At 32.4% G+C, this 16,296-nt stretch overlaps 2 long non-coding RNA genes across 2 annotated transcripts; both read left to right on the top strand.

Moving 5' to 3' along the window:
• Window positions 1–7,436: 7,436 nt before the first annotated feature.
• On the top strand, window positions 7,437–8,161 carry LOC124440205. Its single transcript, XR_006946608.1, has 2 exons — window positions 7,437–7,515; window positions 7,821–8,161. It is a non-coding gene; the product is annotated as an uncharacterized LOC124440205 (long non-coding RNA).
• Window positions 8,162–14,982: 6,821 nt separating this feature from the next.
• LOC124440212 lies at window positions 14,983–16,032 on the top strand. Its single transcript, XR_006946611.1, has 2 exons — window positions 14,983–15,050; window positions 15,416–16,032. It is a non-coding gene; the product is annotated as an uncharacterized LOC124440212 (long non-coding RNA).
• The last annotated feature ends 264 nt before the right edge of the window (window positions 16,033–16,296 follow it).

Here is a 16,296-nt window from a genome sequence, read left to right as displayed (position 1 = left end):
TGTTACGACGATGTCTCATACAATCGAGGGGATCAAATCGTGTAAAATGGAGAAAAACAGTGGCATTTCCCATGATTCGCTGCCCTCAATTGTGTGCAGCATCGTTGTTGCAATAAAAACAGTGGCAATTCTTCGTCGTCAAAGAAATCGTCATCGTTTATCAATTTTCAAGGTGTTCAAGAAATCGAGAATTTTGTTTTGTCGGTTGTTGACAAAAAATATCAACTACGTATGATATTTGGCTCATCCGTCACGAATGAAAAATGCTGTTCAAAACTTTCCCGCACACTAGGAATTTTTGTCAATTCAACTTGTCACGAATAGCAAGTACGCGCAACAAGTTTGACAGTGTGCGCCGGGCTTTACCTGAAGGTCCACTCGTGTCGGAACCTTTGATGTTCGTATCCCCCACTTTTCTAAAGAAAATTCTAAAACAGACACGCCTTTCAGCGAGATATTTCAGCACGATCGCAATAGAAAATATAGATGTTTTTACAAATATATTGTTCTGCACTGCAAAAGCTTGGTACCTTATCTCTTTCCCAAGATGATAACTCTTGGTGAAACTTTCGGCAAACTTTTTCTTTAAATGTAAAATAAAATTCAAGTGCAATACTCTTCCATATGTATTTTGTGAAAGTATATTGCTGGAAGTCACGTATGCATAGTGAAAAAATACGCAACGATTTTAATTGGTAGGCGTTCTATTTTATGTCCATTCTGTGTTAATCAATCCACAGTAATGCACAATAATGCACCAGTGGGAAAAGCACAGTATTCAGGTATTAAAATTTCAAAATAGTTAATTTCTAAACGTCTTCGTTTTTTGAACAATCAAGGATGTATAAAAAAATTAATCATCGTCGAAATCAGCCAAAGTGCATGATTCTGCAGTAATTGATCCCAAAAGGGTCACAAACGCAATTTAATACAGTATCTATATTGCAGCCACTACGCAGTGCAAATCCCAGGTAAGTTTAACTACGTTTATGGCTCTTGGGGATCAACTACAGCCGAATGATGAAAATTTTAAGTGTGGGCTAATTTAAAAGATGATCAGTTTTTTATGCATCCTGTAGAACATAAAGAACAAAACGTGCTAAATCATTTGGAATCCTGTGCTTGCTGGTGATTGCAACATGCATATATGAATGTGAGTTTCGATCTTCATTTCAGAAGTAGATTCATTACAGAAGAATATCTGAACGCTAGTTAGAGAAACAGAATTTCTCAAGATAACTAGAAGTGGGTGGTTATGGCATTTAAACAACAAAGCAGGACTATTTGCTTTGGCTGGTATATGTCGTAGAAATCTATGCCAAAGAAGAATTGAAAATAGTTAAGCCACACATGCTAATAACGCTGTAATGCTTGATTTCGTACTGAAATAACTCCTAAATGTCAGTTTAGATTTTAAACTGATATTTAGTAGTCATTTCTTTAGATTGAACTTCCTTTCTTCTTTTAACACGGTATTTATATGAAATTACATTTAGATATAATTTTAGAATGTCAGATATTTATAGCTACTTATTGTTTTCCATGTCTTCATCAACCCACGTTTAGCTTTTGTGCACGATCGGTCAAATCTTTGACTTTGTGTGGAAATAATGATTCATTGGAATTTTAAGTTATATTTTTGAAAGCACTTAACTGTGCTAACAAAATTCCAACTTTCTTTAATAACAGGCAAATGGTTTAAGTCGTTATTTTTCCATAAAGGTTAGTATGAGATGTGTCATACAATCTATGAACAAGCAGAATGTGAGTCAAACTTACCAACGATAATAATTGATGAATGTTTATGAAAAAGACTGTCAAGCATGTTTAAAGTAAAGCAAGTTTTAAAGTTGCATGTTGTAAAGTTCCAAGTGTTGTTTTCAAAATTGAAATGAGCAACACAATTGACATTCGTATTTCGTATATCAAACACAACAGAAAAATTTACATTTGACTATTGTACATAAAAAGTCTTGTCTAAAATTGACCATAAAGATCAATCATATACAATAAATATAAACGAGGAAATAATTAAAACTAATTGATTGAGCTCAAGTGGTAGGTACAAAGCTACAAACTACAACTAAAACCTCACAAGTATCTTTCGTGAGCAACTTTTGTAGAGCTGCACGGAGTATGGGCTTGGATCATTCTGCGCATATTATGACAGAAAAAATATGCAATCTCTGGTAAGACATATGTTGTATTGTGTTAAATTTTACGTTCATTTTTAAATTAGGGGTAGTGTTTTCTGTGGGCCGTCGGAAGTAAATTGAGAATGGGGGTGGGAGGGGGGTTGAAATATCAAATATGTACTTTTTCAAGGAGTTGGAAGATAAAGTGTGACATGTTAAACTTTATAACAATTTTAGTAAAGTGTTGATTGTTGCAACCTGCCTCACAACCCTCTCCCGGCAATTCAGACATGTGTGGTCTGAATGGTAAAAAACATTCTCAAAAACATTCTTGTTTTTCAACTTTTGTTGCATCATTAATGAGCAAATTTGGAAAATCACTAATTTACATGTATCAAATCTTTTCTTTAAATGTATGGCAATCTTTATTTCATAACAATGTCAGGTTTATTTGTCGCATACAAAAGTCTAATTTGACACATAAAATATTTCATTTTACTAATGAAAATCATCATTTTGCACATGAAAATTCATATAAAATTTTTGCCAGGATACCCAGTTCAGTCTTTGAGGAAAGTACTAGCTACAACAGCACATTTTTAGAATTTTTGACATCTCACTAATTTTTATAAAATAGAAAATGCTACTTACAACCGTTTACTGATTATGAGTAAATTTAGATTATCATTTGTTTGATATTGAAGCCTGACAAAAATTTTCTCTTTGAAAACAAAATGGAAACCAAATCTCCATTTAGAGGCGAGCATCTGCATCAGTTTTAGAGAATGTTACTACGTTCTGGGCAAACTTTTAACTGTGATGTCTGTATATTTGATAGAACTGTTAACATTTTTACGCGAACAATTTTTATCTTCAATCAGTGTGTGAACTGAGTTTTTATACATAGCTATTTTACAAAAGCTGAGGGGTATACAACCCTATGTGCTCTAATATTTTCTACAGTATGCAACAGTCATCCAATTAGTGTATGCGAATACCCGCTAGAAATTATATATCAAGCTAACACTTTTTAAATACGGTATAAGAAACGCCCCGTCTGAATAAAATGTCTTAAAGGAAATGATATACAGAGTGAAATAGCAGCTTTTTTATATCAAGGCATGGTTTTTAGATCATTGCTGATTTGAAAATACATTTGTTTTGAACTTTCGATGAAGATCATCTCCCCTAAAATCTTTTCCGCTCCACTGACTGAAGGCAGCAAAATTTCTTCCAAAACTTGCTCTTACATGTTACTTTTACACATGTAATTAATTGGAACACGATTAAAACTAAAGTTCAAATATCAACATCCCTTAAATTCAGCTGAAGAAGGTTGATTTGTTTTCCACTCTTTAAAAATTTGTTTTTGGGGGACTTGGGTTAACTAGAAGCATGTTTCATGACATGACATTGTTCACATGACATTGTTTACCCTATTTTGATGTAATATCAACATCTTGCTCTTCATTAAGCATGTATACGTAAATTTACTACGTGTTTGAGATTTCGTATGATTTCAAATCAAATAAGTACAATGCCATAATTTTTAATCGTTATTAACAAATTTTGTTGCTTTCAATTTAAGAAAAAATAACCAAAATTTGTTAAGAGATGATCGTCGCTGTGATAATTTTTAAATCTATCATGCGCGCTTAGATTTCAGGTAGTTATCATAATTGCCTCCAAACATCTACCACCAATCAAACGACTAAAAATCGCCGTAAATCTATTTTGGAAGCCTCAATCAAAATACCATTTGTCTATGGAATAACGTATTGGCTTATCTGGCTTATAGTTGTGTTAAACTTCTGTAGCATTCTGAGAAATCTACTTCAGTTTTACCTGGAATGGAATTTGACCTTTAATTTGAAGTTTAAGATTCTTTTAACGTTCAAAATCAAAGCACATTTAAATCAAAGCACATTTAAATCAAAGCAAAAACACATGATGGAAATTTCAGTCAGAGAAAAAAAACATACTATAAACAACTACATCCAATGAACTATTTATTTTTGGAAATCCTTCTCAAATTTACTTCTATGCCACTAACAATAATGTAACGGAAAAGGAAACGAAAGGGAAATTATATAATTATTATAATTTTCAAAATTTATAAAATGAGTGCCTGTAAAATATCTTGCGCCACCCTGATCTTGCAAAAATTTAATCAGAAGACTGGCATACTAAACTGGTATATTACACACTTCAAACTTTATCATTCCAGATCAAGAAGCTCTTTAGAATACAGTGAGAGCAGGAAGATGTCGTGTTACATTCTTACACACCTTTATTCCCTTTCATTAGAATCAGTGGTGCTGTCTCCCTCCTCCATGTCTTCTATCAAATACCTCCGGTTTCTTCAACCTCATTAGTTTTAGCTACTCAGTATTCCCTTTACATGTCTTTCCATCTTCTTAACTCACTCATTGTGTCCACTGCGGGTGGTAAAGGCCACTCAAAGAGGTTGCAGAAATGGCATCAAACCACAAGACTATGTATATCTATCGCCAATTTTCACGACATGATCTAAAGAATTCCTACATTCGATAATATTTTATGCTAAATTGTGTGCTCATTTATGAAGCGTCCATCCCAAACTTAATGGTTACTTTTTATATATTGAATGCGATTTATTGGTGCAGGAAAAAATCTATCGCGCATTATTATTTACGATAGACATAAACGGATAATTTTTAAAGCATAATTTTTCCTTGTCTTTGCTTTTCAACTGATAAATGATGATCTCGATGCTAAAAACTAGCAACCCTACTTAGGCCCTGTTCACAAGATACCGGATTGGTTTTTTACCGGATTACTTTTCGTACCGGATAGGCCTTGCGTTCATACGGCTTCGCTGCAATCCAATCCGCTTTATATAGTTTTTCCGCAGCCTGTGGAAGTGGTATGAAAACCGATCCGATACGTTCCGCTGTCGTGTGAACGCTCGAATCAAATACGTTCCACTTTGGCAATTAAAAAGTTCGTGCGATTTCTCAAAAATAAAAGCGAACACAGAGATACAAACTATCCGCCAGCAAATATAATATATCTTCAGCAAGGCATGTTTAAGCTTTTAACAATATATTATCGTAGTGTGAAAAGTTTCTTTCTTGTATTATTGTAATGGCCTAATGGCAACATATGTTTGGTCGTATTTGGACTTTATACTATTCCAGTACTTGCGCCCGTTCATACAAAACCTTAATACGCTCAAGAAAAACTCTACTTTGTTATCTGACAAAAAATTTCTCATTTACTTACGAAATATATGAATAAGCAACCATCGCTGTTATTACTTGCACGTACAAGTACTGGGGCGAATTAAGAACTTATGTTGCGTCTTACGAATCCGGCATCGTGTGAACAAAGTGCTTTTTTCGTACCGGTGCTATACTATCCGGTATCGTGTGAAGGCCTTAGTGAGGGCCTTAGTATCACTGAATTAAGTAAAATCAGGAGTGATGCAAGATATTTATTAAGGCTATTTCTAGGAAATAAAACTGCTTGTGATATTTTGCTGAAAATGATCTATTTACAAGCAAATCGACTCATAGACATCCCTTACTGACTGAAAAAGACCTTTATTTGTTGAATAATTAAACAATCACTTCTCGCATTTCAATACAATCGAAAAGTTAAACTTTATAAAATAAAACTTACGAATTGAGGATGTATGAGCTAAATAGTCTAAATGATAAAATAATTTTACAGAATGCGTAACGTTGACTTACTTTTTTGTTTGGTATTCATGTTATGGCAAACAAATCCAACCACCGAAAAACCTAGAAGAATGAATACTGGAGAAAATGAGTGCTGTATTTATTACGAAAGAATATTTCCGTTCCCTTATATGATCTTTCAAACTGAATAAAAGTCGAATTGCATGTAAAATATCACGTGTCTCCCCCACCCCACCCCCAACCCCCGCCTGAGGTCAATTATGACAGGAATTTAAATGAAGTCAACAAAATTTGTACTTTACTCATCTTCTAAAAGACCGATTTTTCTAATTGCAATCTTTTAAAGTGTTTTCTATTGAATAAATTGACAAGATTTTTAATTACATAGACACGTAGTGATGAAAATTTTGTTCTCATGCATTTATATTATTTTTGCGAGGACCTTAGCAGCATGAATTATAGATAAAACTCCTACACAACACAGAAAGTAATCATTTCATTGCTGTGTAGTCTAACACATGCAGGTATCCATAAGATATTTTGATCTCTACAGTGCAAAGTTATCACCGAGAGAATACAGAGCAACATATAAAGTCTGGTTGTGCAGAATAATAATTGATAAAGACGGCACAAAATTCTATTTAATCTATTGCAATTAGTTTCGATGTTATTTATAAAATAACAACAATAAAACACGTCAGCTGGTTGGTCTACAGCTGAGTTTGCATTGACCTATGCAAACCGATCTGAACACAATCAATCAAAACAATCAAAGAGAATTTGAAAATCAATCATGAATACATGTTTGAAGAAAAATTAAAACGTTTGTTTGAATTTATCTGTTTCGCCTTATTGCAGTTTTATAATAAAAATAAAAGATGTTTTTCGTATTTGCTCTGGCTTATGGAAACTTCTGAGATATTTGTTAAAATTCTCGAGCATTTGTGAACCCTCGACCTTTTATCTAGTGCTTGAACTGATCTGCTCTCAAGTTCTCCCAAGGTCTCCTCGGTTTGCATAAGCATGAGCAAACACAGTAAACTTCTTTTATTTCATAATTCAAGTGTGGAAAAATTATGAGAGCTTAATTTTTCAATTATATTATACCAGAAATAATTTTTCTAACAAACATATTTATGAACCTTAGTACATTATTAAAGTAGCCAGGTAAAATTAAATGTATTGGTCTTATTTAAAAGCTTGTGTTATTAATACTCAAAAAACCAATTCAGCCAATTCAGAAAAAACCAGATCAATGATCGATATGTTGAGCCCAAAATAACTCCTCTCAGCGTGATTTCCTCATAATTAGATTTGTTTAACTGGTGTTATTAAGAAACTTTCTTTAACTGCTTTGGCATGAACTATTCCCTTTAGTGAAAATATCGTTTCATCTTGCATATGAAACGTGTTACATTGTTCAAACACCGTATATTGTCAAAATTAGGTTTAACGTAGGTGATAAGTTTCGGTATTTTCTTCATTTTTGAAGAATCTCACACCTCCCGCCAGTTTTGGCAATTTACTTCACCCAACACCTGCTAAAAGCAATTTTGTCGTTTTTTAGACTTTCACGTTTCATAACGTATAAATTGCACGGTTCCAAACTAATCATTTGCAATAGCTACAAACGCATAAACGGTGTATAATTTTACAAATATTTCTGTTCTCATTTAATCCTGTCCATCCTCGGTAAGGTAAGTAGATTGTGATTTTTCCTCTTCATTCAATGTTGCATGAGTAGTTTCATCATGTTGAGTAGAGAAAAATAAATTTGTGTGAGAAATGAACCATTCGGGCCTTTCATATATCGTTTGTTAATGTAATTTTGTGCTTTTCGGATAAGTTAAAATCTGCAAATTATATTTTTAAATGCATACTTCAGTTTGAAGTCCAAAATAATCTTTAAACTTTTTAAAGTTTAAAGATTTCATTGCCTTGTGCACATTATGAATATATTTTTCACAATATGGTAGATTATTTTTTTCTCGAATGTTTTCAGGAAATGAAAAGTGTTTTGCTGTTGATGATTCTGCTTTTGTGTTTAACACACACGTTGTCGTGGAATGATGGTTTGTGGGGCAGAGAGCTGCGCAAGAGAATGAGACCAAACTATGATGATGAAGTAATGAAACTAGCTGAAGAAATTATCAATCGACAACATTTTTTAGGAATAGCAGCAAAAAAATTTGCCAAAAAAAGAAAAAATGAAGAAGCAGTAAAAACACAATAATGTAGCAACTAAAAGTGGGTCATGTAAAAGTTGAAATATTATAATAGATTTGGATATGCTTGTAAAGAAACATTAATCGAGATAAATAAGCAGTTTCCATGCATTAAAAACAGCTATTTTCTTTTAAATTGAAATTGCAAATTTTCTAAATTCAAAATGTTTTGTTTCATAGCAAATATGGTAGACATATGCACTTCCACACAATTAATAAGATGGTGATTCTTTGTAAACGGACAAAAACTCCTGTTACTGTTAAATCAATTTTTGTTCACTTTTTTCAGTAATTTTTGCAAACTTTAACTGAGAATTCTTTTCAATATTTTGTGGATGACGAGTTACGTTTGCTTACGACATCCATCATTGCAACTTCATTGAAATGTGTTTTGGAGTTTTTGCTTTTTTTTTGAAATTATTGTTTATTGTTATATGTCAGATTCGTTAAAACCGGGAAAATTTGTTTACCTGTCTCATTTCTATCTTTATGTTATATTAGGCAGTAGTCGATACTCAATTTTCATGTTTATCATAATAGTTGTTTGAAGTAAACAGGTTGAGCAAGGCGCTGTCATATTAATAAAAACGATGTATACTGGTTCATTGTACTTTACACATTTTCTCGTCTGATATATTAGTCTCTATTTGTAGCTATAAGTATAAATGAAGCCTATGGCCCCTTGTGCATCAGCAACCTAATATATCAATTGGAAGTCACTTAATATGGGATTAATAAACAAACAAAATGAAGTTAATTGATGAGTCCAGAGGAAGGTTTTTGTTAAGGAACTCCTTCGTTTATCATCATGAGGTCATATATCAACAACTACCTACACGTTTTAGTCAAAAAAACATTATACAGAGCTTACCAAGAAAATAGAATTGATATTTCAAAAAGAGGTGCCTCTGGCCATTTATAATTTAGAATCAATATATCCTATCTTGTTTAAGACGCGTTGTCTTTCAGCATGGAAACGCTAAACTATGGTTATGGAGATTGGGTTCCATAGTCATTCTAGCTGTTCCCTTTAGAAAAATTGTTTTATTAAAACATTGTCATTGATAAGCGCGAACCGAATTTCCCGATGATTTTTCTAGTTGATGGAATTGGTGGCCCGTGGCATGCAATTTATATGAAGATGAAAACAAGGGCTTGTGAAAAGCGTCCAACATTTCAAATAGACATGAAAATCTAAAGCTTTTAAGCTATTTTGTAGAGTAAAAAACAATTCCGAAGAAAAAAACATCTTGAGATTAGAAAATATGAATCAGAACAAGTTTTGATTGTTCTGATTCATATTTTGTAATTTGAATGTGTTTAGTCTCTTCAAAATTTGTTTTTTACGATATTTTTTTAAATTATCGGCTGGACATGGTTTTTGGTCTGTTTTTTAGACCTTTTTATGTTTCTATAAACATTTTTTAACAAAATAAAACTGTTTCCCAAAGTTTTAGTGTTATATATAGAGTGTCTAAAAATTTTAATGCATGCTTTGCATCATCAGTATCAACATTCAGAATGCAATTCAAACCCACCGACTAGCTATATATAAAAAACGCATCAGTGTTTTGTTAATTTGTGTTGTGATTGAAATTCATTAATATTTACAAGTAGATGAACGCCTTTTTTTAGGCAGCGTACGCCTTTATCAGAAATATACCATCCTCGTTGACTCATACTTAATGTGTTGTGAGCACTTTATCAGTGGTTGTGAGCAGTACCTTAAGAGGCCCGGCAAGGGGATTGGAGAAAGGGAGTATTTACCATGCTAGGGTCTTTATATATGTAATTTTATAATATTTCACGTACTGAGGTCTAAAATGTCAGTCATATAAATCAATGCGTTGGGGTGTTTTGTTGCCCTCCCCCTGCATAAATTAATTTTCTGCCGCTGCCACTGAGTGTCTTTTTTGCTTCTATTCAATGATTGAAAAAATTGGGCTCTCCCTGCATAAATTGAATCCTGCCGCTGTCACTAAGTGCCTTTTTGCCCTCTCCTGCATAAATTAAATCCTGCCGCTGCCACTGAGTGCCCCTTTTTGCCCTCCCCCTGCATAAATTAAATCCTGCCGCTACCACTGAGTGCCTTTTTTGCTTATATTGAATGATTGAAAATAATTGGGCTTAAAATATATACAGTGTTTAAATGAAAGAAAACTCTTTGGAATAGGATATTGGTGCAGTGTTTGTCTATGATGAAGTCTTATGCCATTTTATGCCAAAATTAAAAAGAAAATAAAAGCCTTGTCTTAAAAATCATCGTATTTCAATTAAAAAGGGAAAATTATCTTTTATTGCAATGTATTCTTCTTTTAGTGCGTACTATTTCATAAACGTCTGCGAGCAGAATAACGATTTCCTTTCTTCAACTGAGTACGAAAAAGCAAACCAATATCCTTGGTTAACGGAATGGTAGAAACAATGATTTTTTTCACAGAAAAAAAACACGCATTCGTAATATATTTCTTGTTTAGGTCTAAATTGTATCATCAAACATTGCCTTAATTGATGAAAATACGTTATGTTATTAAAACACTCAAAACCACCTGGTTTATTTTATCAAATTGCTTTAGCTGCATTTAACCTACGTCAAATCTCATGTTTCTCAATGACAACTTAATTAATCTAGTCCAATTCATGTTTACAGTTCTTCAATTAGTTTGAGGGCAAATCAATTGATTCTAAACTAGCTTTATATTGAAAATTTTTTTTTATCACTGCAAGAGATGTCTAAAGATGGGAAAATATTGAATGTCGCTTACTAGTCTTTTGATAATTTTCAATGCATATTCATAACTACTATTACGCATGATAATAGAAAATCAAACTAAAGTAGCTATATATGCTATATATGGCAAAATCTTCCGCCATTTTACAATATTAAAATAACTGCAGTAAGGCAACAAAAGCCAGCTTTTCACCAGCAAAATGTCTGACGTTTTGTTGTCTTCATATTGAAGTTGGGAAACGCTTTTTAGATTTACCTCATCGTTTAACAAAATGTAGATATATGTTTCCAAGTAAGATTGACGCGCTATTGTATGAGATGTATGAGATATAAAAACTTTGGTTTGAAAGGTATCAGCGAAAAAATGTTTTTAAGGCGAGTGGTTTGAGCAAAAAGAGTTGTGTAAAATACGAGGAGTAATAAAATTTCGCCAACATGCATAAATATATGTTTAACCTCTGCCATGTCGGTTTTAAAAAAGTAATATTAGTTACATGAAAGAGTAATTTTTGCTATAATCAATTAATGCAAGCATTCAGTTTGCATTTTAACGTTGTAGCTATATAGGAGCATATACTCTGCAATATAGATGAGAAGAAAGTTGAAATTAAGTGAATGGAAGATTTCTAAAGATGTATAAAGACATAGACATATCAATAATCAATGTATACAGAGACTTGAAATATAGCTAGACGAAAACACTCATATTCTATAAAGATAAATAGGTCTATGAAGATGTAAAAGTTCTATAAAGATATTAGATATAGCTATATAATTATGATGACGTTAGAGATGTTCAATACATAATCTAGAAGTTATTATCAGAAAGGGAAGTGCTGCATCGGCCCCATATGTCAGCAAAAAATTACTAGGCACAGTCGAACACTCATTAACACCACAACTTGGTATACAGCAAAAAAATACTATCAGTGTTTAACTATATCAGGTTGGTTTTGTGTTCAAGTCTATGTATTGCAAATTAGTTTTGATAAAGTACTTTAAGAAAAGTCTGGTGACTTTATACATTATGATTGTGTAATATATGAACGATAAATATACATGCGTGTCCCTTTATTTCAACGTTGCGTTGGCAAGGACTTTCAATGTATATCGTCTTTGATCGTAATTTGTCCAAATTTCACCATAAACCAGAAGGCTCAGTGGTTAGCTTTATTTGAAGCTTTCTTTCTATCCATTTTTTTGAGATAAATACAAGCTATATCTTCATTTGTCTTTCAAACGCTTTGTGAAAGTATAGTATATCATCGTTCACTCAACAAATAAGTTGAGTAAATTACTTCCCTAAGATTAGACAACATGTTCACAAGATAAAATAGAACTTTGTTGCAGGTATATTTTTACATGGGTACAACTATATTGTTCATTAATGACAATCCAGTTCCGACTACCATTAATTCTAGAATGGAGAGGTTTCGGATGTGGCAAGGTCTTAAAGGCTAAATCTGTGCATATCATCCTTGCCTGTGTTCAAATTCCTTGTGCTTGTTGCTCTGTTGAATCTCAATTCGAAAGAGAAATATATTTGCTTTACTTCACCAGAGCACTGAAAAAGAGTGTTAGATAAAGATTGCTATAAAAGCCGAAATGAACTATAAATACAAGCACGATGCATCATGTGAGTTGCATCATTCGTCCAATTTAAATATAATTGATGTTTGAGATAACCTGCGAACGTTTATACCTTTATATATCTTGAGCGGTTTAGTTTTAACTTTTAAGTATTTTCTGTAGTTTTTTAAAACTATATTGTTTATGCTTCATCAAAGAATCTAGCCCATAAACAGAGATCAACGATATGGGAGGATTTTAATTGTTTTGTGCGCTTCCCCTTGATCTGTAAAAATCTCCCTCCGGAAAAATATACCGACAGAAATAAATTTAAATTTCACCATTATAAAGGCAGGCAAAGAACTACAGCATACACATATGAAAACATGCGAGCGCAACACAAGTTTTTGTCAGTTACTTTCTCCCTCATTTGTGCACCATACTTTGGTTTTCATTATTCCCCCAGAATTTCGACATCTTGACCGACGCAAAATTAAAATGTTGCCTCTTCTCTACCTACTTCGTGCTGCCGAGCTATATTTGGAGTGAGATTAGGGAAAATCAAAATCAGCTGTTGACTGGTATTTATTGGGGTTTAAATTTAAAATTAAAAATAGTGAAAGAATACTATGAAATTTTCAACCACACTCGCTTTATTAAATAATAATACCCATCGCTGCGTCTTAAATATGCATATGTGACAAATGAAATTTAATATCCGCACAAGTATAGAAGATTATATCAATTCATGATAGTGACAGGTTTTTAATCAATTCTGTGCTGAGTGGGCTGTTTCAAGATGTTATTTAAATTTACAAATACAGCAGTACAGCTGGTTTTTAGATCATGAAAATAAAGCTTCACTAATTTTCGTTGGCAGCTTGGCACAACTAATGCGACTTTTTATTTGTATAGCTACAAATTGAAAAATTCTACATTTTGTACCTTTTCGTCAGCGTGGTTTGCTTTAAGCATTATTATAGCACTATGGCATCGCCAACAAAATATCCACTTCCTTAGTTCATATTAGTAGCCACTGAAAAACTAAAAATAGCTGAAATAGAGAAGCATTAAAACAGCTAAAATAAAAGAGCTGTAGAACAGTTAAAATAAAGAGCTTTGATACAGCTAAACTAAAAGAGTTTGAAAATAGATAAAATTAAAGCAGACTGAATGTACAATAACAAATTATTGTGCCTCTCAAATGTCTATTGTAGGCTAAAAGGCAAAAATCTGTCATAATTCATGAAAAGTCATGTTACAATAAAAAAAAGGCTTCGTGAGTTAAAAGTTAGAGTACTTCATTTAATTGTTTAGTATGGAGTTATTGAAAGAAATACAAAAGGGATAACTTCTAGATATGTTTTATCGTCAGAGACAAGACACCAGCAGAACGGTGAACATTGTACATATAGAAACACAAATAACTCTTTTATGAAGATTCATTAAGACATTTTATGCTTATGACATTTGCATGTACTGGCGTCATAAAAATTGCAGCTTATTATGGACATCAGTCATATCCCTGTTCGTTGTATAGGAAGAACAGTTTGACTCTGAATAAAGGGTTTTTTACTTAATTGTCATGAATGAAAAAATTTTTTTCTACAATCATTTATTTATCTTTATTGGCGGATCATTTTACATCAAGATGAGCCCACGTGATAAAAATTCATCCCATGTTATGTATTGATAAAATTTCGTTTTTAATCAACAATGAAGCCCCAAAACCAAAGCATCTGGAAATCTGGATTTTTTCTGGTTGTTTTGAATGATGACGTCATTTACATAAATTGAGAACACTCACAGCAACAAGTTGCATACTTGCATTATGAATGATGGAACCAAAGTGTCTTAAAACATAGTTTCTTCGTCATTTCAGCATTGTTATACATATAATGTTAACATGTTGTTTCAAGCTCATTTATATTCAAAGGAGACCATATCTTAATCATTTCTCCATGGCATAATGTGACTATGACGTGCACTTTTACATCTTTTTGTCTTTATCTTACAAATCTATAACCTCCATAACAAATATTTTCAGCTGAAACACAGCACGAATAATTTAAAATAACTGGATGTTAAAATCATCCCATTCATTCACTCGTGCAATGTTTTACCTTTCCAATGCAAACAACGAATTCATTCGTGTCCAGAACACGCTCTTTACAACTAAAATAAACACTCTGATATTTTATGGTGCTTCTCTCGTAATATAAACCAATTAATTACTTTTTTGCTGCTTCTAAAGTCATGCAATAGGTAACCATGAACTAAAGAACATTAGAAGTTAATTGACAAAACTTTAGCAGAGTTTAATTGTTGAAGTATTTACACTTGCAACAAACTTGAAAAAACTCAGAACTCAATTATTTTTTGTGGGCTTATAATTCGATAATTTTTTTCAATTATCTTTTGAAGTGGGCATCATTGTAAACCAAAAATGACATGGGAAACAGCATGCCCAGCGAATTTGGCAGCACTTTAGGAAAAGAAAAACGTGAAGGGTGTTTCAAAACATTATTTGTTCTAGATTTATATCACCCTAGGACTCATTATTAATGAGTTAATGACTAGCACAATGAGTTATATAAAAGATCTAATTTATGACCTCAGGTATTATTTGATCTCAGGTATTATTTTGTATCAGTTATACAAAAAAGAACATAAATCAGCAAGTTTGAACAAAGAGAAAAAGAAGAAGGTACTACACGACATTACATACTTTACATTTACACTTTCTGATTTAAGATATTTTTAAAAACTAGTTTTGAATTTTTCATGAATCAAACTTCTTTTCGTAGCCAAACTAATACTGTCAATATCAATACGTCGTCAATTGTGCTCTTATTCTTAGTTGAAACGATGAGAAATTTTTGTGCAAAGCTAGAGCTTGCGCACATGATTAGCGAGATTATGATCAACTTTTTCTAAAAAAATTTAGCTACTTTAAGCTCCTTAGAACTTATGCTTTGAGTGATAAGCAAGAAAACAAAAGAGTTAATTAAACAGAAAATATACATACAAAAAGAACATTTTACATTGAAATAGCATTTCTTTTTTTTTAAGATCTTCAACATGATGAAGCTGCTCCTTTTGACAATTACTTCACTCACAATATGTTCTGCTATTTTTGCGGAAAATAGCATCCATGAAAATGCTTCCCAAATATCGTTTCTCGAAGACAGAGAGAAAATAGCGGACTACACGAAAAAAGGCAACAGAAAAATGGTACATAAAACGGAAGTAGAAGAGGACAACATTTCTAAACGTCAGTGCTGCGGAATGTGGGGAAAGAGATCTAAAAAACAAAAAGGCTCATCTTCTAATGTCAAGTCCATTTATTCGCCGAAAAATAAAGCAGAAAACCTTAGAATGCAGAAACTAGGATTTGTATTAAGTCAAAAGGATGAATTACTTAAAAATTTATTACTTGGTCTGCTTGAGAAACAAGATAAAGTAACAGTCTAATGAATTGTGCATCAAAAAACAGTTAAGCACTTAAATATTTCAGGAAAATGTATGAACTAAACATAAATTGTAACTAAAAAAATAAATCAGATAATAAAAATACTATTCTAAGAAAATTATTAAACTACTAATCAAAATTTAAGGTAAAATCACAGCAATGATACAGTTGAATTTTTGTCAAAAAAAGCATAAAATAAAAATATAAATTCATGATACATGGCAATTATTGTATTTTGTCTCTTTCATACTTCACCAAACGTCATGCAAAGATTTGAAAATAAAAGATGTTTACTGTGTTTGCACTAGCGAGGAGACCTCGGTTTGCATAAGAAGAGAACTGAGAGAACTTGAGAGCTGATCAGGGCAAACCTGAGACCAAGGTCGAGTACCTGATCTAGAGTTCCCACAAAACGTTTCCAAGGCTTGTGTAATCTAGGTAAACACGAAAAATACTTTTATTTCTTTTATAACATAACAAG

This window comes from Xenia sp. Carnegie-2017, unplaced genomic scaffold (genome assembly GCF_021976095.1).
Source record: "Xenia sp. Carnegie-2017 unplaced genomic scaffold, XeniaSp_v1 HiC_scaffold_2, whole genome shotgun sequence".
NCBI lineage: Eukaryota > Metazoa > Cnidaria > Anthozoa > Malacalcyonacea > Xeniidae > Xenia > Xenia sp. Carnegie-2017.
Note: the sequence above shows the minus strand (reverse complement) of the source record. Positions and strands in the feature narration are given on the sequence as shown.